The 25,313-nt window shown below is 42.4% G+C and overlaps 1 protein-coding gene across 3 annotated transcripts in view; it reads right to left on the bottom strand.

The window, feature by feature from the left end:
• The window catches only part of LOC143369547 (uncharacterized), a 97,215-nt gene extending 76,080 nt beyond the window's left edge, over positions 1-21,135 (bottom strand). Inside the window, exon 1 of one of the 3 annotated variants that reach the window (XM_076813630.1) lies at positions 21,063-21,135. The gene's annotated coding sequence lies outside the window, so the exon portion shown is untranslated. Of the gene's footprint in view, positions 1-10,375; positions 11,536-21,062 lie in introns of those variants that run through there. The other 2 variants (XM_076813627.1, XM_076813625.1) reach the window with 2 other exon arrangements.
• Between the last annotated feature and the right edge of the window lie 4,178 nt (positions 21,136-25,313).

Here is a 25,313-nt window from a genome sequence, read left to right as displayed (position 1 = left end):
CAATTTTTGAATTTTGGAAATTTGAATCCTCTTATTAAGGAAATTTCGAAAATTTATCTCCTTCTTAGGAAATATGGAAAATTTGAATCGTCTTATTGGGAAATTTAGGTCTACTTATTAGGAAATTTGAAAATTTGAATCGTCTTATTGGGAACTTTAAGTCTACTTATTTGGAAATTTGAAAATTTTTAATTTTCCTATTAGGGAACTTAAAAAATTTAAATCTCCATATTATGAAACTTAACAAATTTGAATCTCCTCATTAGAAAATTTCGAAAAGTTCAATTTAGCAAACTTTGAATCCCTTATTCGAAACCTAAATAAATTATTATTCAAAGCTCACTACTCAAAAACTTTCAAAATCCAACTCCAAGGTCTACGAAATTATTACCCAAAAATACTTTCCCACCATTACATCCTCCCCCTTTAATTCCAACTGAAACCCCCTCGCCGTTAAAAAACATTCACTGGATCGTTAAACGCCCGAGCCAAACAACTTCTCCCGAGCATCGTACCTTCGCGTCAGCATCGAAACTGTTAGGAGCACAGTTTACCGTAACACTAAACTCTGCTGTCGCCTCCAGACGGGCTTCACGCTTTTTCTGCCCCGAGGAAACGTCGCGATCGCTGGCCCTAGCGTTTCGTCGCAGGTGCGCACGACCAGGCCAGACGTTCCCCAGAAAAAATGGCGCACGAACTCAACGACCAAGCGTCGAAGTTTCTTCCATCCACCTGAACGACACCTCCAATCAACCCTTCACTCGTCGCCACCTGGGACAACGGAGGCGGAGGCCCCCTGCTGACGTAGTTTCCCACGAATGCGACAATTCCATCGACTTCACGCTCGGGGAACACGCGACTCCTACCAGCTCTGGCATCGTCTTCGCCGGCAGACCGATGCGGAATGCGAAACACGTGTTGTTAATTTGTCACGGGGCTGGGTTGCGCAGTGACTGAGTCCCGCGAGCCATGCTCTTTCCGACGGGGCTCGATACAAAGGAAAATAGCGAAATTTAGTTTGACGGGAAGCTCGTGATCGTACTCAGCAATGCTCCTCCACGGGGCGCGGAGAATGGAATCGTGTAATGCCCTGCGTTGCTCCGTAAATCCCTCGATGAATTTCGTACTCCGTACTCCGAAAGTGGCGATGCCAAGAAACCCTCTGAACCTCCCTTTACTAATTACGAGCACCCAAAGCGCCCCCCAAGAAGAAAGTTGTACGAGCATAGCCGACACAAACTGAAGAAAAAGCCACGGTACATTTATTAAAAAATTCCCATTCATTAACGCCACTTCCAAATAGTGCCATTCACCGAAATCCCCCGCGCGCCGTCAGAACTGCGCTCGACTGGCAGCCACGGTAAACGCGATAGAGAAACAAAGAATAAAGGGAAACGAAATCCCCTCAGCTGCAGCAACTAAACCGTTTCCCAGGTTTTTGTAAATGCGTTCCGAGTTAAACCTCCACCCCCTATCGCGGCTCGCTTCTCATCCAAGTCTGCTCTCCCCGGCTATCTATCGCCCGATCAAAATTGACGAACGGCTTACACACAGATACAGTCCGGTTCATCACGCCCGCCATTGAATAGTTAATGCCTATTTTCGTATCGGCAATATACGTTCCGCGGAATTTTATTCGGCCCCGCTGGATCGTGGCGAAATCCCTCGCCGCGATCCGAGGCCAAAATCCCGTATCGAGGGCCACCATTGGTCGGCACTTGATTGAATTGGCGGTCAGTGCACGGGCATTAGGTCCGGCATCCAAAGGATTGAATTTCTGTCACAATTATCGACCCCTACGCCCGCCACCCTCTTCGCGTACGTTTGTATACCGTACATCTACGGCTGCCCTCCCAATCCGCCGCGGGTCTAAGCGCAGCTGCGGCTTTTTCCTACCCGGGAATAAATCTAAGCTCGAATTTAAATTCAGCTATGGATTTCGCGGCCCTAGATGGATATACGGGGCTTCCAGGGGGAGCGGGGTGGTTATATCCTGTATTACGAATAATTGAATACTTCTAGCCTCCGAGGGTGCTCCGGGGGAGAGCGATGATTTACGCCGATGGAGGATTTGTTCTTAGAGGAGAAGGGTGGAATGGCTCTGACTGTATGTAATAGTGTTTTGGACTGTATAGTATTTGGATTTTAAGATCCTATCGAGTGTTTCTGGTTTGGGGGCTTCCTGGGAAGGGTAATGCTTTGTGGTAATGTTTGGAAGGAGTTGAGGTATGTGGAGGATCGATTGTTGTGGATGGTTAGTGTTTTGGGAACTCCAAGTGGAAATGGTCTAAGGTGAAAGGTTAGTTCATTGAATAGATATGTAGGTATTACTTCTTTTTTAGTTTGAGAAATCGTGGCGTGGTCGGTTCGGTGGAACTTGATTGAATGTTAGTGTTATTTTCAACATCTTGGGAATTTTCGTGATAATAATTAAGGGAACAATGAAAGTTATCGTGGAAGTGTGTGGGTGTTTAATATTTCGGAAACTCCCAGTTGCCGTAGTCGATGAAAATATTAGGCTGTTGAAGAGATACTTATTTTTTAGTTTGAGAAATCAATGTGGGTTCGGTGGACCTGATCGAAAGTTAAGTATTATTTCCATCGCCTACTGTTAAAAGTAATTTATCACGGAATTCCTCGAGGAAGTTCGAAATCGCACCCCAGTCACGGCGCACAGTGGGGTATTTTACCGATCTGGGCGGCCAAAAGTCGATTATAAAAACTTCAACGAAGATAAAAATAAAAGGTCGCTATATAAAGCTGATTCATGTGCCAATTACGTGCATAATTCGTTTTCGGCATACGTTTAGTAGGTATACGTACATTTGAACGACAGCATTAACAATTAATTATTAACTTTTACTTATGTCATTTTCCAACTGCACGCATATGATGTTAGTTCTTACTTTTGATTATGTTATTTGGCCGTCTACATTTACTTTTCGTGTACTCTATTGTATTAGTTTCAGTTTTAAGTAGCTTTAAATGGTAAGGTTAATAACAGCTGACAGCTGTACCTCGCCTTTTTCCTCTTTCTCTTTCTCGCTTTTTTTTATATGTTTTCTATTGTAAAGTCTACTCTCTTAGAAAATGAGTGTAGATAAAAAGGAGAAAGTAACCAGGAATTTATTTTTTTCGTTGAATTTATGAAAAAATACCTAATATAATTGGATAATTTCTCTGACGAGCATACGAAAGAAATGAAGCATAATTTTTCGCGCTTCAAGTCTGAAATGAAAGGAAGATGGACTGAAAAAATTTTTTTTATCCCTTATAATACTGTTTTCTATAATACTGTATTAATGCCTTATATTAATTGGATTAGCCTAACAGCATTTTTGGAACCGACTGAAGTGATTTTGGCCACCCAGATCGGCAAAACACACCACTGTGCGGCTACCTGACGTATACGATCAAAGATCCTCATGTTGCAAATCCCCGCGGTAGCCTATGAACACTTTGCCACTCTACGTTTTCCATTCTCAAAAGTATAGGGTAAAGGACCCAAATACTGACACCTAACCACTTACTGTCACCTTAAGCTATTTTACTTAAAATAACGAATAAATAAACTACAGTATATAATCTATAGTATAGATTACAGTTTGAATTACATAATTCTATTTGTGTATGACTTTACAACGTTTATTTATTCGTTATTTTAAGTAAAATAGCTTAAGCTGACAGTAATTGGTTAGGTGTCAGTAATTGGGTCCTTTGCCCTAACCTATCATAACAATAAGGGAAGAAGCAAACTCCCCATGCTGAACCATCCTTGATCACAATCGCAGTCGCAGGGAATCCCCACCGACCCGATACGCGGCTCTCAGAAGGAAAAACGTCTTAATTAGCCCATTGCAAAATCGCATTTCAAGCGCTGTCCCTTTCACCCGTGACCAAAAAATCGATCGGTTCATCGGGAGTTTCCTCACATCCCCGGTGTGTCTCTCGGGCGGTGCGCGGACAGCTTCGAAAAAAAAAAAGAGTGTCATGGCCGGTTCCCGGCGATTATGCGTGTACGAAGTCGCGGGCACTTTCGTCGTTGAACCGCAACGACGTGAGATGAATCTGCTGGGGCTGCCGTGGATCCTCGTGCCCGATCGAGATCAACGCTGAATCCGATATTCCGATCGAGCCACGTTAGAAAGTGTTGCACCACTGTCGGCACATTTATCCTCGCGTATGCCTATATATAGAGTGCAAATGTATGGAAATACATGGCGTGCAGCCGCGTGTGAAGTAATATCAAGGCGAGGAATGATTCCGTAGGGTTGCTACAGCACGCACGCACACGGCTGCATAAACCAATGCGCCACCGCGTGCACCTAGCCAGACAGTTGCATCTGCTGGCTGCATCCCGTATGGAGAACCGTGCAACAGTTTCTCAGCAGTTTACTCGTGTACAGGTGCAACTCTTTCCTTTGGAGATCTGGAGGCTTGACGGAGGCGAGCTAAACTGCTATAATGTCCAAAATAATTCGAGTTTTGCGAAAATCCTACGCTGGGTCATAGATAATATATTCCTTTTTTTTTATATTTTTTTTGTATTTCCTTCTGGGATGATCCAGTCATTCCCGGGAGACTGGGCCAGTTTCTTTGCAGTGCTTCGGGAAGTCATTTTTTGTTCACCCCAATTTTGTAGAATTTTTCATAAAAAAATTGTTTCTTATTAAAATAAAGATTGCTTTAAAACTATGTAAAAAATCCAAGCCCTATATTTTTATTTATACGAACAAAAAAATCCCTAAGTTGGTCTTTTATTAGTGGCTTCAGGGTGGGGTGCCCCCTTAATAAACCTAGATTTTGAGAACCTTCAAAGTCAGAAGTAAATTTGAAAAATATCCCCAAAACCACCAATTTTAATATAGCAACGCTTTCATTCGAGGTCCCGTCAAAGTCAGATCAGTCGGAAGAAATGGTTGCCAATAGAAGAACGAAGGCACTAGCTTTATCAAAATGGAGTAACGAGCGGTGTTAATCTGTCGCTAACAGTTAACAGTACACGAGTAACGAAACCATCCGACTTGCACATACCTACATACGTGTCCGCCGCCCAAAGAAAAACCGACGTATAAACTGCAAGAGCTGCACCGGCAGAGTTACAAAACAGGATCGACAAGCGGCTTGCAGCAGCGCTCATAATATTGTCATAAGGCCTACACCTGCGTGGCTGCAAGCTGCAGTAGCGGCTCTTTAAGCGTTCGCGGGAAGAACGAATCAAAGTGCAGCAGGCGCGCGACGAATGATCGCAATCTACTTTGATCTCGATCCGCTTTTCTATGGCCTCGGCGCGACCTGAACGCGGATCCTGACCTCCATTAACCTGGTATCTCTGACCTCGGTGGTCGAACTTGTCTGCGGGACACGCGATTCTCGGCGATCGAATTCTCCAAGTGAAACCCCATTCCGAATTGAAAATCGGCTTCGCCGCAAAGTCGGGTGCGCCTTGAAGAACGTGGAGATAGAAAATTATACACCTACGTCGCTTATTTTAGTCGAAGTATGTTTTTCTCGCTGAATAACGAAAATGTGAACTTTACGCTTGAAAGTTGGGATATTCTCGTGAGTGCACTTTTATAATTTTTATACTTTTATAGTCTTTTGCAAATATGTAGTATTATATTATACATATAGCGACATGAAATTTGAATATTCTGTGGGGTGGATGTTTTACTTAGCCTAAGCTTCGCGAAATTCCAAAATAATGATCAATCGTGAAAGGTTAATATTTTCTACGATTTTTGGCTGGCAATAGATGTAACTGTGCACTACGCAACTCTATTTGCCGTGTGAGATTTTAAATAGCATTCAGTTCGAATAATGCTAAAGTTTTCTGAGAATGAAGAAAAGAAGACTATGTGCACAATGCAGAATTGGTTGAAAAGATAGAATAATTTATACAGCAAAAGTGTCGCGCTAAAAGAACTTTATATATAGATTTCTAAAGAATTCACACGAGAAACTTAGATATAACGCATAGAATCAGTTATAAGAGTTTTTAAGTTAAAGAATTTATAAAATACACTAAAAACTGAAAAATAATTCTTTTGTTGTACTACAATTTCGATGGTGTTTTCTCGCGTTAAATAAAATCGTGGCGCTGTATTAAATTGATTCATATTCTGTTATGAAAAACATCATCGAAATTGTAGTACAACAAAAAAATTATTTTTCAGTTTTTAGTGCATTTTATAAATCGTTTAACTTAGAAAGTTTTTTTATATATTTTTTATTTTCTAGTTTCTAGTGTCCAAGTTTTATTTGTTGTTATAGGCTGATTAAAAGTCGTTTAGATTTGTAGTTATGGGTTATATTTATTGATGACTGGGTGATTTTTAACCCCCACCCCCGTTCTTTTACGCCAGCGTGTTCAGCACAAAATTATACATTTTTATTCTTTATATTCTTTATTCTTCTTCCTATTAATTTTTGCCTTTTTTTAATAAAAAATTGTATTGCCGTCACACCCACGCACACCCACAAAGTTTCAAGACAATTTGATTGGTGGAAGTGAGTAAAAATTGAGTAGCCAGATTTGAACCAAACAAACAAACAAAGACCAAATATGCAGACAAAGGATCGAAGCTAATATAAATTCAGTTTAATAAGCTGAGCGGCAATGTTATCATTTAAATCCAGGGATTTTATAATCGCGAGCTCTAATACAAGAATTCTCTGTTGCCTTTAAAATACTCTCGATACGGTCCCTCGCAAACGAAAGGTAGACGGCGAGGAGAACAACTCCACGAAGCATTCTTATTCTCGCAATACCCTCGCGGTTAATATTTCGACTAAACTCTTTCCAAAACAACTCGTCACAATCACTCCTACATTTAATTTCTCGGAACACTCCACCCTCTTGCCAAACAAGAGAAAGCATTATAAGAATATCCCGCGCAAGCCGTCAACCAGTTGTTCAGCAATAAAACGGTTGTTGTAACATTGCACGATAAGCCGTGAACTTTAACATCGTATCCACGAACCAATTACTCCTCTGTACCCCAACGAAGTCGATATTTCACGAAGCCAGAAGAGTTCTCCATCAATGGTCACACGCCCGTCCCCGTCTCGATACGTCGTTTCGATATCAATATCCGCTGGAGTCGGGGTACATACCAGTGTATCTGCGCAGCCGATTAACGACCCCGGAGGGTCATCATTTTATTTCTTCGCGAATCTGATCTCCCCGTGCTCGTCGAGTCGCCAAATAAAAGCCAATAATCAGCCCTGGAAATATCTACCCACCCTCTCCCGCTCCGTGCGCGAGTGTACGCGTGCTAAACGACGAAAGGAAGCGGAAGCATTCCACTGTGCGCGTTGGACGTTAATCCGACATCCAGCGTAGTATATCTTGCCCCGTGACTCTCTTTTCTTCTAATGGTCGAAGACATTAAGTTCCTAACTTTTTACAGTATTATCTAGCCCCTCCCGGCCCGTTTATCGTCGCTTCTTGGTTCGCTATCTTCCGCGACGAGGACTCATCCCCAAAGCATACACGACACTGTGCCAACGAGTTCGCTCCCAGGGGCGCTCATCCGTTCCCCGGCGCGGGCCTGGTCGGGAGTTCGAAGAGTTTCCGGGATTAAGCGAGACGTTCGATTACCCTCGGTGACGGGTAGCTAATGGTAGCACGGGGGCGCGTTTACGAAGTCTATGGAATGAAAGGGACCGTTGGGGACTCGGATCGAGTTCCCTAACTACTGGCCCAGGCCCGCAGAGGCAAAGTCAAGTTTATTGTTCAAGCGGCTCTCATGTCGTAAACAGATTATTCACGGTACAAAGCGAACGGAATGACGATAACAGCGCGGATAAATTATTCCCTTTGATAGGCTAAGTATATCGTCGATGACCCATGTCCGAGTTTCGGCTCGGTTAACAGGATTTCGGGGGGAGCCGCGCGATGGGAGGTGTACGGAGAGTTGAACTCGACGAGCGTGTATGTTAGAATATGCGAAAAGTAGCTTTTGGATTCACTAATATGTATCTATTTCCTGGAAGATAGCTGTGAAGATCGAAAATGAGGGTAACTTCGATGCTGGGAGATTCTTTTTCGCTCTAATTTTAGCTGCCAAATTGTACGTACCTACTTCCTCTAAAAATTGTATGCTTTTAGGCAGAGTAGCTACTAAATATGTTTTGATATCGCTGGAACTCTGATGCTATCGTACCAGCAACTAAAATAAAATTTTTAATTAACGTGGTACGAGTACATTTCAATTAATTTCGCCAGCTGAACTTTCAAGCTACAAGGTTTAATTGCAAGGTAATGTAATGTCTGAGAAATTTCAGGATAAAAAAGACGAATCCCGAAATTTCCTACTTCAGTGTACACGCCCAACACGTTTCACAAGGGTTTCAAAAGTTAGCGAAGCCAAACTTTTACGCCGCTCCGATACAGATGCCTCCCATAAGGGGGCCACGCGAAGTGTTGCTCACCGATTTTAACCTTTGCAGGTAGATAGGGAGCCGAGAACTGTTTGCTCCACGCTTCGTCTTTTTCATATGCACACAACAATTCGAAATAAATATTCCATACCGAAAAAAATTATAAACATTTTCTGCATTTCCCTCCTAATCGACGAAACCCCCGTTTAAATGTGAAACGAGTAAAGATAAAACAGTATTTGCTATACAAATTCAAAGTAAACAAAGCGAGAAACTGACGGTGTGCTTAAACGAACCTTACATTCGTGACTTCTACGTCACAAAATACTTCGAGCCTATCCACTGGACTATATCAGCCTCTGTAAAAGAAGCTCCGAGCACTTAACGAAGCACCAAATGAATTCCCACCCCCGCTGTTAAATGCCTCGCAAACTATTCCGTCTATGCGGAAAATTCGAAGCGCGTGTGTAAATATGTTTCGCTGTTCTATCTGCCGAGAGATTTTCGTTGAAATCGGTGCGTAACACTTCCCGTGGTCCCCTCGTGAGTAATTTCGTTCGCTTGCCGTCCCTACTTTCTATCCACGTTTTCGCCGGCGAAAACGTGCGTGCAGCGCGCCAACCACTCGTTACCTTCCGGCCTGCTCCTCGGACGTGATGTATCCCGTGCGAATGAGCAGTGTAACGCGACAGCGAATAATTACGCAAAAGAGCAGCGGTAATCAAACAGCTGGCTTCCAGCACACCGTCGTCATTTGTTTGCAAACAGAGATCCCGTACGCCAGGCCCGAATATCACCATTAATCGATCCAACGGTTACTTAACCGCCTCAATCGCCGCGGTTGGCCATCGATTTATCGGCCTGTAACAATAACCTCGATCCCATCCACGACACGCGACAAAGGCGAGCAACCCCGCTTCCCTTAAACCCTCTGTCGCGCTATGTGACTTTCAACGCGTTGATCTCTGTAAAAAGTTCTATCGCAGAAGTTATACTGCACAGTGATTTCAGTTTTCACTGAATCTGTTCTTAACCGAACTTTTAATGGATTCGAGGGTGACTCGGTAATTCTAATAGGCTTCCTCGGGTTTAATATCGCGGATGCTGGTGCACGAGTGTTGTATTATTAACTACTGTAGGATGTAGATGATAGTTCCCTGATCGGTTCTAAGTTTTATGTAACGAATATTGAAATGGTATATCGATTTTCGTTTAATATATTATTTGCGTTTGCTTAATGTATCTGCATGAAGGGTTTAGAAATTAAGGGAAGGAGCAGACTTCCTTCAGAAGATTCTGCGCCGTTGTAAACACAGGTGAAAGTCGTTTTGGATTAGATAGATTTCGATAGGGCTCATGTCAGTCAGGTAACTCACAAATATCAAGAACGAAAATCTACAAAGCCATACCAGAATCGATGTTGCAGATACTCCACGTTAGGAACCTTATGTTTGGAGTAGAATTACTTACTCGAAAATATTCTATGTACCACATTAATCTCGAAGCATATTACTAATAAACAATTCAACAAAACACTGAACTCTACCGTTCAGAAGCCAACACGATCAATTTAAATGTCCCAACCGCCGCGTTGTTATCCCAAATGTCTCTCTTCCAAGTCTATCGCCTACCCTAAGGTCACTAGAGCATTTTCTTTTCACACGCAGCCAACATCAGCTCGACGAGAGGCGAAGCCTTCGCTGTACGGCTTCCCACAGCCGTACCTTTCACAACAAACTTCAAACTTCAGTTCCTAATCAGCTACAAGCATCGACACAGTCCAACACAGCCCCAGCATCTCGGAATAGTACAATTTATCATCTCTACTATTTCTCTGGATCGTCCGCAGCAAGGGCACATGCTCCTCTAATCCGCTCTTCAAATATATCCCCAACAACATCAACTACCAAGAAACCTTCAAACTCGACCCGTCCCGACCGCTGCTGTTGCTACCAGCCGCGTACAAACATCGCCAATCAAGCCAGCTTACCATTCGAATGCGGTGCACCAGGTCCCCCGATATTATCCCGATAAAGTGTCTGTTTATCGGGGCAGCGGCCGTCCTCGCTGGTCCACGTCCTCCTCTCCCAGCTCGCCCTCAACTGGTGGATCAGCGCCTCCCCTCGTGTTGACAAATATTCCGCGGGGTCCCGATCGTTGCACGCGCCAATTCCTCGCGTCCCTCGCGGTACACCCCGGTCAGGGTTGCCCCTGCACCTTCCTCGGTGGCCGTCGAACGAAGGGGACAAGCGAATGAAAACGCACACCTAGAGTCGCGCGGCAGAACGAAGAAAAGGACCACTGTCACAGCACAAGACGGCGGCTTCGCGTGGTTTCAGAAGCGGACGACGGTGTCCCAGGGGAAACGCGTACTCCCCTCTGGCCGGGTACTTTTGTCCCGGGTGTCACGTGTCTTATTCCGTGGCCGATGCCTCGGTCACTCCGAGCCCGGTCCCTGTATTCGCCTGGCACATTTCACCCCCGTTTCGTCGCCGTCTCAGCGGGCTGCGCGGTCTCGCCTGCGGAAACGTGCGTCGCACCTGTTCCCCATCGATAGATCATCGACGGGCACTGGCCTGCTCCATGTCGCCGACGATCCCGTCGCGATGGGACACTTTCACGGGCTGGTTTTTTTCCTCTCAGCACGCGTGCCACGTTCGTAATCCCTGTCTCGTTCCCGCCTGTCAGTCCCCGGCTACGTACGCTCTTCTTTCTACTCTGTCACTGGTCGCGCGACGCCAATCTCAGGTATCTAGATGCGCTCCGAGATCGATGGACTTGGCGTTCGCTGAACCTCTTTCTTCCAGCCACTCGCTCGCTCCGCGGGCACCGCTTCGTTCCTTAACAGTCCACGTTCCCTTGGCGGATCGCTCGAGAGCGGTCGCGGGGGGCAGCTTGTGCTTTCGGTGCCTCCGATGCTGCCCGGTTCCTGTCGATCCTCACCAATCAGCCCCGGCGAGGCCGCGAAACACTGGGCGAGGACGGTGTCTCGTTCACCGCGATCGATTTCACCGTGATCATGATCGACGTTCGAAACCAGTTTCGAATCTCGCCGAGGAACGGATGCACTCTCGCGAAAAATGCGGCCCGCGTCTGCGCAGAGCTACCTTCTGTTCGATGCAGGCGTCGAGTGGCGACTGTCGTTTCTTCCGACAGTCGGCTGTTCCCTGGCCTGTCCCTTCCCCCTCCCTGTCGGCATCGACACAGCCGACTACACCACGGATTTATGCTATTACCGCACCGTTGCCACCCCCTATGCTCCACTGCGCCTCCGCCTATGGCTACCGCTTCCCGGTGGCCTCTTCTTTTCAATCGCAACACCGTGACACACCGCTTCCCTTCGCCCTTAAGTCGTTTCCCTACATGCTGTTCTCGCTGGGAAAGCCGGCGACAGGGACGATCTGTTTCTCGGTACTGCTCCACGAAACAGTTGATCTCCCTCGGCCTTCGCTCGCAAACCTGGGGGGAATTGTAATTTGTGAATAAGGGAAAGGTAATTGTTTGTTAGGTAGTGTCGCATTTGTGGATTAAAAATTGCGTCGAATTTAACGGGGGTGGCCTACCTAGAACGGTCAAAACAACAGGCTTCTTTGGGAATTTTTTCTAGATAAACCGATAAACTTTTATTATTAAACGTCAGTCTATTGGAAAGAGTACAGCTTACGGATATTTCAGTATTTTTTTAGGTAAAAAGTATTGAAAGACGTCCCTTTTTTAGGCGCTTTGCGGTGACAACCGTAGCTCGGTGCAGGTTCATCCAAAATTGAAAATTCTTAATTTTTTAGACAATTCATGAATTTATCTAGGCGCTACCGGACCCGATTTTTTGGAAAGATTATTTTGAGAGAAAATGGCGGCTGTGCAAAGTTGAAGCATCGATATTTGGCAAAAAATCGCTCGTTTTTCGTGTAAAAACAAATCTAGGGAAGGAAAAGGAAAAGCTCCCGATAGCGTTTAGAATTTTAACCCTGAAATAAGCCTGCAAAGCCTCGAGTAAATCGGTTCATTAGTTTTTGAGTTATGCGTGTCACAGACTTTGAAAACATGATTCTGAGAAAAACGCGTTTAAAGTTTTGGGTCTGAGAGCTACACCGAGGAACACCTACCTACTTATACGCGTATAACTTTGTCAATTTTGGTCGGATTAATTTGACAGGGAATATTTTCAAGATGTTGTACTTCAAGAAAATATAAAAATCGAAAGATCGAGTTTTCGAAAATTTCCTCCCCCTTAAGTGATTTTCTTTGTTGAATTCGATTCATAAAATATTATTGTTATCAACACTTCATCTTCTTTATCGTCATTTTTTCTGTAGATTTTCATTAATTTGGTTGGATGTTGATTTCGTCACTATTTTCCGATTTGAGTTACTGGTTCACGTTTTATGGATGCTGTTAAGACACATCGTCTCGAGATAATTCTTAAGGCGGTGCTTTTGCTTGATAACGCGGTTCAGATTATCAGAAGTGCCATTAAATGGTGATCACATAATCGAGGATCTGCTACTGTGTTTTATCTGTGGGTGTACAGATTTATTGGCGCGATTTAAGATGAACATTTCGAGTGGACGAGGCATCGTTGTTAATTTGTCTTTTCTATTTGAAATTCTTAATGATGCAGAGAAGAATTTTTGTACTTTTCTTTTAGTAAAATATGTGTAAATACCATAACTAGTTTTATACAGACTGATTTAAATACTCCAGTAAGTGGTATGACAAATGATCGCTACTAATTTACTAGTTACACTCAGAACTGATCATCACTTGAATAGAATATTTCAAAGGCCACTAATAGGATTATAAGCTAGCTCTTTTTGGTGAGAAGATATTTTTAAATATTTGCAAGTAAGATTATTTGAGCAGACAAGTAAATTTTTTCTTAATTACTTTCTTATTTGATTCGTTACCGAATGTTTTTTACTTTATTTTAATTTGATTAAATTTACTATGAAAAATGCCACAATTTAGTTCCATTATGTTCGTCTTATAATTTACCTTTCGTACACATAGTAAATATGAGAATCATCCTAATAAGACGTGTTGGTAAATTCTAAACATTGTTCTAGATTTTTGGGTAACTTTTCTAAACTAGTGACTCTGTTTCCCATTTTAATGTTGATTTTATAGTTTTCAGTTCGATATAAGCGTTAGAAAAGTACAGTTCCGGGATTAATAGTCTCTTTAAAACGTTCCATCATGCTGGAACCGGTTCAAATGTGATTTTAGAGAACAGATTAGATGATTCGTGCAGGCGTATATTGGTAAAAAATGGGTTAAAGGGTCAAATACGTCCTGGAATACGATTTCTCAAACAAATGTGACATTAAAAAAAGAATTTCTCAAAATTTGTACATGTATTCACTAAATAAACAGATTTTTTCTTCGTATGCGCACAAACATATTTTTCTTTAACGAAAAGCAAAGTGGAAAGTACAGAATAATGTCCCTGCAAATGAATTTTCATTTCCTTAAAAGATCACTTCGAAAAGCCATTTTAGACTTCCCCCGGTCTTCGTTACTCCGTGTCCCCTCTTATGTTATGGGGGTTCCTGATCCCACACAAGGAGAGGTTGGTAAAACTATATTCTGCACATTCGATGTGTTTTCACAAAGAATTATCATTTCCATATCCTTAAGAATAAAGCATTCTGTAATCCCACTACAAACGTGTGCTCACGCCATACGGGATAGCCACACCTGGAACATTTTGAAAAAAATTTCACACCACTCCAATATCCGTACCACTAAATACAACCAGCCTGAATCGACAGAGCTGCATAGTTCTCTCCAGAAAAAATTCCAAAGTTAACGTTCACTTTTAGCCATCCAACAGTACGCATCCTTTAAATGTGCCCCAAAAGCAAGCTTCTAACAGCACTAACAGCTCTTAAAATACCAGCACGTAAATCCCAAAATTCCTTACACAAAACTAGGCATTGCAAAATTACCGACTTTTTCAATTACAGGTAATTCGGTAAAATTTTTAATCAAAACCGGTTTACCGATAATTTACCGGTATTTTTTAAGGTATTGAAAATATAAAAGTGAACATTACAAAAAAAAACTGTTTTTGAACTCTAATCGAGCATTATAAAAAATATATGGAAATAAAACTATTCTGAACAGAAAATATAAAATGATATAACAAAATAGATATATTTGTATAACTATTAACAATACTTATTAATATGGATCATCGCCACGAAAACAATGAAAAGAATCTTAACTTACATACATAATTAAATATTTTTTATTTAACAATTCTTTTTACCAAATAAGCACGCAAAAACATACCTAATTCGTCTAAACTTTGGTTTCCTGATCGCTACCTAATTTTTGTACAAAATAATCCAGCCACGGATAAAGCGCTCTCATATTCTCCACTTGTTGGCGGGGCAGGCATTAAGAAATCATATTGCCATTCCTAGTATATATTTTCTCCTTAATTTTTCTTCTTGAAAATACGTCCATTTTTTCACGACTGATTCAGATTCTTAGTTTTCTTTTGGATCGGAGTTGGTTCTTCACGAGATACTTCGGTTTTCGTCTTTATTAGTAATCGAAGTGTTTTTTTTTACTGATAACGTAGTAGATGTCGATGGAATTCTAAAATCATTGGGTCAATCAACGCATTCACCACTCTGATCCACCGATGTAACAAAGGTATCGGCAGATATCCCTGAAGGTCTTCAACAATCCTTTCCCCGGCACCGCCATAAAGAAAAAGCAAAGCAGCCAGTCCTCCCTCGAAATTAGCCTCTTTCTGAAACGCTCGAACGTCCCGAACGGAGGGGGAGGGGCTAGCATCCCCCGCGTGCACGGCTGCGAGGGCACGATCTGGACATCCGTGGACTTCGTTAAAGCATCTCGCTGGCGGCTTCAGGCCCCCGCCCTCGTCCTACCAACACAGCCGCGTGTCCGTGCGAAAAACGGCACGGATCGTACGTGTGCACGCACGTGCTTGCCATGCCACGCGATCACGGCCCCCCCTGCGGAATAAATCAAGTGAAGAAAACCTGCCGGAAGGTATTAACGTTGGGGTCGGCTCACCCCGTGTTGCGCCTCTCCCTCGCCATCCGAGAGGGTTAAGCTGTGCCCCCGCGCCACCCTTATCGCGCGTCCCTGAAACGCCGTGTACCCCCCAGGGATCTTCCCGTCTGGATTTACTCGGCTGACGAGCGATCCTGCACGCTGCACGACCCCGAAGAGGACGAGAGTAACGGAGGACGGAGTCAGAGCGACGGATCAGTTGAGAGGGGTGGGGGAGGGCGAAACGCGAGTATCGCGAGCGAGCGAGACGCTGAAACTTGGCGGAAGGGGGCAGTGAGAAGCGCAGGGGGGGCGGCGGCATGTTGGAGAGGACAAGAGCGCGGGAATCCCTTATCAGAGGTCGCGCATGACGAGACAAGCTAATTGTGTTATCAGTGCACAACGGACGCTGCGCCCACCCCCCTCCTCCTCTGTCCCCTCGCCGAGTCCTCGAGCCGTTGTCGTCGTTGCCATCCCTTCTCGACGCGCAAAGCGCGGCTGTTTATTTTGTAAACTGTGCTAACGTGTGCCCCGATCGGCTGCAGTCGAGAGCGCGTTGAGAATCGCAGCCCGGTGAAATCAGCTCCGCCATCGATGGCCAGAATTTTGGGAATATTCCGGAGCACCCCCTTTCGCGTACCCCTTCGACGGTGCCGCGATATTGTTTGCCTTCAGCGCGATTGGACGTGTTGGATTTTTTAGATTATTTAAGGGCACCCTCCCCGGTCAAATCGCGCGAAAACGTAGGTGACTTTTATGATTTTTTCTAGAATAAAGTGTACGATGCATGGGGCTAAAACTTTTTGCACTTCATTCTGCTACAAATGTAGAGTGGAAAAGAATTTTTTTATTTCATTTTTGCCCAACCCTGCCTCTGACGTACATTGCGTGCTGCGTCGTTGTAAACAAAACTGGCATGGACTATCGCCACGGTAACTTTAAACAGGATCATCCGAAATCAAACACGTAAAGATATTCCTTAATTACACGTGTGTGGTTATTGCGCTAACCTCGGGCAGTGTTAAGAAACCACTGAGCGCTGATTGCCATATGTTTAAACGATAGGGTCCCGAAACGTGGGTTTTTTCGCAAAGAAGGTTGCGTACAAAAAATTGAGTGTATGGAAATTCGCATTAGAAGTACTTATGAGTAGAATCCCGTTTGAATTTTTAAATTCGGTCAAGAATTGCAGTTTCTATCGTGGCGATAGTACGCAAAAAATTGTTTCAAGATGAACGTACTTTTTGACGCCGAGCGCGTTCGTCTAGTGGGGACTTGCCCGTGAGCGCCCTATTTTCCATGCGTTTGTTCGATTAAAACCAACATTGATTCTTTTTTTAGATCAATAAATGTTTTATTAATTAAAAGAAAAATCACATTTCTATCTATTATACCTGGGTCACAATCCATCTTCAAAAAACACCTATTCTTAAGGCCGTCACACTGTTGACACCCCTGAACTGCCTGTAAAATCTGTACCGTTAGGAATTTCGTTCTAAATTTTTACCTGGTCATTCTTGAGACGTTGCGGGATGAAAATATGCGAAAAGAAATTTTTTATGTTTTGACCGGGGACTACTCTCAAGGTTTACTGTTTTTTTTCGGGGGGGAATTAAATGTACGTAATTTAATCGATTCTGATATAAACTTGAATGAACTTGTTACTTATTACGGAAATAAAAAGACACCCTGTACCTTAATTTAGCAATCCATCGGCCAAGAGCGGAAATTCAAATAATTCTTTACTACGCCTTTCATACCGAGAGTTCGCGAAACGTGAAATCTCGGGGTTTGAAACGAGCAGCCGTTAGTATCTCGCGATCAAAACTTAATTTTCCCTCTTGAACCTTGAACCGCCTACCCTCGCTCTATATCATTACCTCGCATAATTAATACCCCCACCCCGTAATGCCTGCATACAGAGTAGATATCCCAAGGACCCAAGGTACGTTTTAAACAAATTCCCCGCGTTCGCTCGATTACTGTCCCTGAAGCGTGCTCGTTCCGGCTCTGTTTATTTTGCAAACTTCGCCGGAGAAACCTGTTATACCTATGCGGCCGATCCACCAGGGTCCAGGAAAATTTCGCCTGGCCAAGCAACGGCCAAACAACTTTCAAACTTCCCTCGCGCCACCCACGCCATTACGATCCATTCCCGGCGTGTACTGGCCAATGGGGGAAGGGGGTCGATTACCGTAATCGCTGTTATAAAACTCACGAACCAGTCAACTTCCTGCGATATTCTCTCCTGCGTTATTACGAATATAGCCGCGACTTAAGCGCGCGCCGGCGCTCTCACGGTATCCTGGATATCCACGGTGCCCGCTCGCGATAGAACGCCCGCGAGTGCGTGGAGAAAATTAAGTTGCTTCGAGAGGGGGTTGGCAAAAATAAAAATACAAATTATCGCGTGGCTATCTTTCCGAACGCACACCGCCATCCCGTGGTATTGCTGTAACGCAGACGGTCCATTTATTATTCTATTAAATTCGTAGTTTCCCATCGGGGGCCCACCCCTGCCCGGGGCTATCTCTCACTCATGACTTAATGTGATATTCATACCGCGGAGGAAAGGGAAGCAACTTGGGGTCCGGTCCATATGCTGCGTCGTAATTAAGTCGGGCACCGTTAGATCTCCCGTATTTTTTTTTTTGCCCCGCGCGTGTACGATCAAGCACAACGTAAGGGCCATTTCGCACGAGACACTTTTGTGGGTACGATCGGTATTTTGGTTATGATCGCTAGACTAAATGCGTTGGCATTTAATGTGTTAAGGGGGAAGCCACTGTACCGGTCGAAAATATAGGCTATTTTCAAGGCATTCTTTTATAATGAAATGTAACTTTTTGCGGAAAATCTTTATTGCCAACTGAAAATAGGTATATTTAACTAATATTTTATGCTTCTAGAGTGAACAAATGTTGGGTAGTATGGCCACAATATACGTTAATGTTAAGCTCTGCAAAGAAATTACCAAAGCGCGGTCGTGCAACTTTTTTAATGTTTACTCGGAATTGAAAAATTCGAACGTTTACTTAAAGTATTTAAATAAATATTAATTTTTTAAGAATACAATACAAAACTTTCCGTAGCTCCCAGAATTTTTCGAGACCCACTTTGAAATTGTGCACGTATATTTTTGAAACTCCAAATATTATGAAAATGCAGAAAAAGAAAAATCAGAAAAAAATTTCCCAGGGCTTCCCTCCCTAACTGGGGAGGACGAATTGACTTGTCGAGTTGACTTGTTGTTATTAAAATAAGTTAATGCAGTATTTTATTGTACATATATTTACATCAGAGATGGGCAAACATTGTATTTAAATACAAATTTCGAACGACGAATAAAAATTAAAAAAAATTAGTTGTCATGTGTCGAATGAAGTTAATTTTTTTTAACTTTTATTTGTTATTCGAAATATTGATTTAAATAAAAATTTTACTCAACTCTGATTTACATTACTCGTGACACCGCTTGGTAATATATTTGTGAAATTCAGACTGCTGTGGGTAATGAATTTTAATATTAGTTATTGTGTAATGCACCTAACCATTCGAAGAATGAAAAATGTGTAATTGGAAGACGGAAAAAGTGGGAATTATACTTGCAGTAAGATGTGTGTATAAGTTACTATCAATGTTTTTGTAATTAACATCCTTGCGGCGTTGCGTAATGTAACGTACCTAGGTAATGGCGTTTGAATGGATACCGTTTTGTAATGTCTCGCGGAACACCGTCGGGAACGTTGCAATTATGAACGTAATTGCATTTGGAAAATCTATGTTCATTACCTACTGCAGTAACTTGTATCAATGTTGCATAAAGTGTATGTACGTGTGTTACCACCCTTCGATAGTGAATCAAATCCACGTCGTTATGCCGACAACTCGAAAAAAGTATTATCAATCATAAGGAAATAGTAATTTTAGAAGTTTTCATAAAAATTACTCCGACGCAAATAATAAAGAAAGAAATAATGGATATTTACTATCTAATTGAAGAAACTTGTCAAACACCTTACTCCCGAAATTAAATTACTATTCCGTGTGTCCTTTAAAAATAACTATTTACTAACACTTTAAGAACCCAGTAAGTAATTTATAGAAATTTTTTAACCACACTGACAATAGTTATTTTTAAAGGATCTTAGACACAAGAAACAGTAATTTAAATGCGAGAGTAAGATATTTGACAAGTTTCTTCAATTAGATAGTAAATATCCCTTATTTCTCCTTTTGTTATTTGCGTAGCAGTGGTTTTTATGAACACTTCTAAAATCACTATTTTCTTTGTGATTAATAAAACCACATCAACGTTATTTAAATTTCTTTAATGAAGCAACCACTACCATTACACAATTCTAAAACAAGAAACCCCTTATGTATCAACGTAAATTCTAGTTTAATTAAACCTGTACAACGCTAAATGCTTTTTCATAAGTCCGTAACGACGGCGAATACCTGTTTAGAGGCCTTTAACGATGCCCGTGGCGATGTAAATTTCACGATTTTTCTTACGCAGAGTAAGGCGCGAGGGGTAGTAAGGGAATCGTTGTGCAATCGCGTAAAACGAGCACGCGTTTCTTATTAATTTTGCACGAGGCACGAAACGATTCTCATCAGCATAGGTGTCCCGCAAAGGAGGCCCGCATATAGGTCTGTGGAGTAATGCCTAAATTAATAATTGCGAGTTCCCCGCGGTAATTATGTGTGCACGGTCTAGTCGAACAGGTAGGCAAGGGGGGAGGTCGACCAGGTAATTGCACACGCACGTACACGTTCTCTGGTATGAGTGGGTGGCAGAGTGACTTTATATACAGGGTGATCTGGAAGAAAACACGAAGGTTTTGCTGCAAGATCCTTCTTAGAAGACGGTGATTTTTGACGAAGGATATTCCATCAAAGTTAGTCCAATTTTGAAGAGCTATCGAGATAAGGGAGACATTGTATGAAATCCTGTTCAGTAGGATATTTTTTCAATGTACACACAGAAAATCAATATTGTGATAGGACTACCTATTTTAGTTGTTAAGAATAACGAACGGTGTTCCTTTTTTATATATTTACTCAAGTAATTAGAAGTATTCACCTAAGGATTTACAATAACGTCCTAAAAATCTGTAACCAAAAAAGAATCCTGTTCCTATAGGTTCCCTACGTCTCGCGGTATATAGGTACTCCACACATTTTACATTCCTTCCCACTTTTCCGTCCACGCGCGAAGAAGGAATCACGCATACCCGATTCCCCCAACATTCAATCAACTACCCCAACATCATCGCCCAATGATCATTTAGACATCCCCAGTCAACTACTCACTGTCGCTTCTTGGGCCCAGAAACGCTGCCTCTAGGATAGGGACACATATCCCATAATGAATCCAGCTGGTAGGCACGCAAGTACAGTAGCAATACAAGGGGGTGGAGGGGGTGGTTGCGAGAGAGAGTGGTGGTGGACAGAGCGAGTAGCCTCTCTGATGTAACAGGTTCGGTGCATTAGTTTGCCTAAAAGGTTTGCGCCATCAGTCTCTAAATGTCCCTCTGTCGTTGCTCCAACCACCTCTCTCTCTCTCTCCCTCTCTCTCTCTCTGTATTTCACCCCTCTCTCTTGGTCGATGTTTGCCATGTGTCGTTTATGATCTCACTTACCCCCTGTCTCTGTTTCGTCGACGTGTCCTCCGGGGAGAAGGAGGGCAAACACACCCCTGCAGCGTGCACGGGGACGGACGGCCCTGTAAATTAAGTGCGTTGCATTAGCGGAATCCAGATGAGTTAGCGCACCGCGTTAATTCGTGCTAATGAACAGGTTATGAAAGTTTAATTGTCGGTTAGCCACCCGGAAGATCGACCGGCGAAGGGCGGAAGGGGGCGCAGACGAGGATTTACGGAAGTTCAGAGAAATTGGAGGACCACGTCTGCGAGGGCAGAGCTCCTCCCAGGCCGATATACCCGGGGCTAATCTCCGCACGAGCGGCTGAATTTTTAATTGCACGCGAATACCTGCACACCTACACGTACACGTGCCAACATCGCCATCGTCTACTTATTCATCTAGGTTTGTGTAAAATTTTAATTTAATGACGCCGCGTTTAATGTCCCCGCGCGTGAATCTTGTTGGGGACCCTTATCGGGCGGGATGAAATGCGAGGGTGACGTATGTATTATAAATGTGACTGATTGTTGGGTACATTAAAGTTGTAGTTGCTGAATAATTGTGGTAAAGTGAATTCCAGTGGTATACGTGCGTAATAATTGATATTTACCTATTTCTTTCGATAAGTTTCTGTTCTCTGTTTGAAGAACTGTCTTTACTGCTTTTAGCGGTCTCCCCACCTTTTGACGCACGAAAAATGATGCGAACTTTGGGAATTTTTTAAAACAAAACCATTAAATATATTTACTTCCAGCTTTGTGGCTTTATGTTTTAATCTTCAGAGAATGTGGGGAAAAAATGGTATGCAAAAATAGCGGTTATATCCGGAGTTATAGTGCTTCGAATAGAGCGCCTTACTAAAATCGTATGCGCATTGCTAGCATAAAATCAGCCGTTGTAGTTGTCTGAAATAGAACATTTAAAAATTTGTGTAATCTTTATGAGTGTGGTTATTGCCTAAACTAGATTAAATGAGAAATACTGAAAATTAAAAAAAAAATGGCAGCGTCTAAAACAGACATCGATTTCTGCAAAAAATTCGCTGTTTTTTGAGTTGCAAAAGTCTAATTTTGCAAAAACCGACTTAGTTTTCGTACCATCGAGAATGAGACATCTACTGAAGATATATGGCAAGTTTAAAGTAAATCGGATGATTGGTTTTTCAGATATCATGCTAACCAATTCGAAAAACATCGGTTTGAGAAAAACGCGTTTAAAGTTTCAGGTTCCCTTTTTTTTTAATTCAATTTTTTTTTAAATGTGGCCTCAATATGTACAAATATAGGCATGAAGTTTCGAATTAATATAATTTGAGGGTTTCTCTTAAAAAAATCCAAATATAGCGCTCTTTTTCAGGCCGTCTAGGTAGGGATACCTCTTTACTGGAGAATAAATTAATTCTGCCTGTTGTGGGTGGAGTTGGATACTAAATATTGCACCATAATAAATGATAATGAACTACGTTCAATTTTCGTCATTACCCAATTTGGAAATTACCCAAATGGTACTTTTCTGGTTCTAAAGAATAAAAGAAGTCACCCGTAATTTTATTTATTCAATCGCTGAGCATCAGCTGCAAATTAAAATTTACTCTCGGTGCAAATTGTGGTGTGTTAATTATTTCTATTTACTCTTTCTTTCCTAATGGCTGAATCGGTGTTACTTGGACCGTTCGTCACCCAGCAGACAGTAACTCGTGTTCTCGGGCTTGTTTCGCAATTTGCATCTCTCACTGTGAAAGCAACCAACGAGTTTCCGAGCGAAACGGCCAGAGCTCCTCAATCTTGTTTCGGACACTGTGAGTCCTAGACAGTGGAGGCTCTGTGCGTTCCCTACGTTTCTGGTTGGTTTCACTTCTCAGGATTTCCTGTTTCCTGCATCGTGGATGGCCCTATGAGCGAGCCTGCAGTTGCACGTCGCCGTTGCAGCTGCAAGGCCCCGGCCATGCTCGCGAACCGTGGCCGCGTAATGCGAGGGGGAAGAAAGAAAATGAGCGAACGGCGTGCAGCCACTACGAGGAAATTGAGAATTTAGAAAAGAAATCCCCCATTTTCCCTCATCTTTTAACGACCCCACAGCTTTATTGCGACGTGTGCTCTGAACTGTCGTTGGAGCGATAGTTTTTAGTGGTTCGATGGTAGTTTATCGTATAGGGTGGTGCAGCTGATATAGAACACTTTATAGTTGTCACTCGTGTTGCTCAAGTGCAAAGGATATTATTATTACATTTGTGTATCCATTTTTATTTAATGATAACAGATGGAGCAGGTATTATTGTTTTAATTTATAGGATGTGGTACTAGATCAGTGTTGGGTGGTCATGTGAATCAAAGGGAAACGTAGTGGATATTATTGTAATTAAATAGTTGAAGAAGTTGAAGATTGAAAGAAATATATTTTTGGAAGATATTAATAGAAACATTAACGTATAGCTGTATGTACCAGTATCGAAGAACAATTATTTTTATTTGAAGGAAATAGAATTAATTCTTTTGCAAAAATTTTTATTCTTCAAATAAGATTAAAATATCTATTTCAAGACACTATTGAGGGGTCTCCTTACTTTGACGGCCTGAAAAGCAGCGCGATATTTGAGATTTTTTTAAAGAGAAACCCTCAAATTATATGAAATGAAAACTTTATGCCTATATTTGTACATATTTAGGCAATATTAAAAAAATATATTTAATTAAAAAGACACTGCCTAAAACTGTAAACACGTTTTCTCAAAACCATTTTTTTTTAATTTTCAGTATTTCTCATTTAACACAGTTGGCATCGTTTTTCGTCCGTCAAAGTAGGGAGATCCCTTAAACATATTTTCAAATAAATTCAATGCCATATCACGCATTTCTCCTCCCCACATTTTTCATTTTACCAAGCTGCATAACTTCAACATAGGTACAACTGAAATATCGGAATCTTTCTTTCCTTGCTAAATTTTCATTTACACCCTGCATGCAGCTCTAGATGTACGTGCGATGCTTAAAAACAGTGTGAAAGAAGAACACAACCGAGTGGACTAATTAAAAAGGAACAGCCCCGAGAGAATTAGTTTTAACGAGCTCTTCGTTCCAAGGAGGCGTAGAAAAGTGTGGTAAAAGAAGGCGATAGAACGTGCCAGTAGAAACTACTAGATGCCACTTTGCTGTGATCATAAAGGTCTCATTCAACGTCAAGCTCCTTTGAGCCGTGCTCACAGCTGTCGAGTCGTAGCGGTAATTAGTGGATTAGTTAATTAATTGCTCGACTCTCCGATGCCGCGCGAAGCGTGTTCACATTCCTCAGATTACTAAGAGTAGATCTCGATCGAGCTCGCGACGACACCGATTCCAGGAATTTGATATTTCCTTCTAATTGTACCAATCATTAGATTTCCACGCCTGCGCGTGTTCATTCAGCAAAACCAGCTGATAAATGCTAGCGAGCAATGTGGTTGCTTTCAAAGTTTCTCCTCCACTACAAACGTGATTGCAAATATTTAGTCTTTAAAAAAGAACCCATCACAAAGCGAAACCACCACCCGGTCTGATCTTCCTCTTTACTTATCCTTTCTATAAATACCCCACACTATTCCACCACTGTTATTTTTATTTTTCCTGGAAGGAGTGCAAACTTCGACTCATAAAAATCGCTATCCACGAAACTCGTGTAAGAGTGTGTTCAAGGTAGACCCGAAATGTCTCTGGCGAGCGATGAACCCTCGCCTGTTGTAAACGAACAAACGAAACTGATTCTACACCTTCGAGGAGGGATTCTGAGTCACGTTAGCTGTTCTCCAGCTGATTTCCGTCGTCGCACTTAATACGGTGCTCGCCTGATTTTTAATAGGAAAAACGTCTGTGAAATTTATATTTCTACGCTCGCGGTTGCAATTCAGCCGAGATTAAAGTCCGACTGCCGGTGCGTTGTAGGTAATGAACCGCGATCCCACGGTTCTGAACACTTAGCTGGAACTACGAACTATTACTAATCAACAGCGGTCAAGAATGGACGAGAATTGTTTTTTGTGACAATCGCGAACCAAACGATTTTTAATGAATCCCAGCTTCGATTTATGTTGTCTCCTCTCAGTCTCTTCCATGCAATGGAAACATGACGTAGCGAGGGTGCGTTTCTTTCAACATGTGCAAAATTACTGTATTATATTATTTCCTATTTCAAACTCCTGCGTTTACATATTATTAAAAAATGATGTGCAATTTAATTGTTTGAAAGCACCTCGAGTCGATCGACCAGGGAATAAT

This window comes from Andrena cerasifolii, chromosome 6 (assembly GCF_050908995.1).
Source record: "Andrena cerasifolii isolate SP2316 chromosome 6, iyAndCera1_principal, whole genome shotgun sequence".
In the NCBI taxonomy this organism is placed as follows: domain Eukaryota; kingdom Metazoa; phylum Arthropoda; class Insecta; order Hymenoptera; family Andrenidae; genus Andrena; species Andrena cerasifolii.
This window is presented reverse-complemented; position numbering and strand designations above follow the sequence as displayed.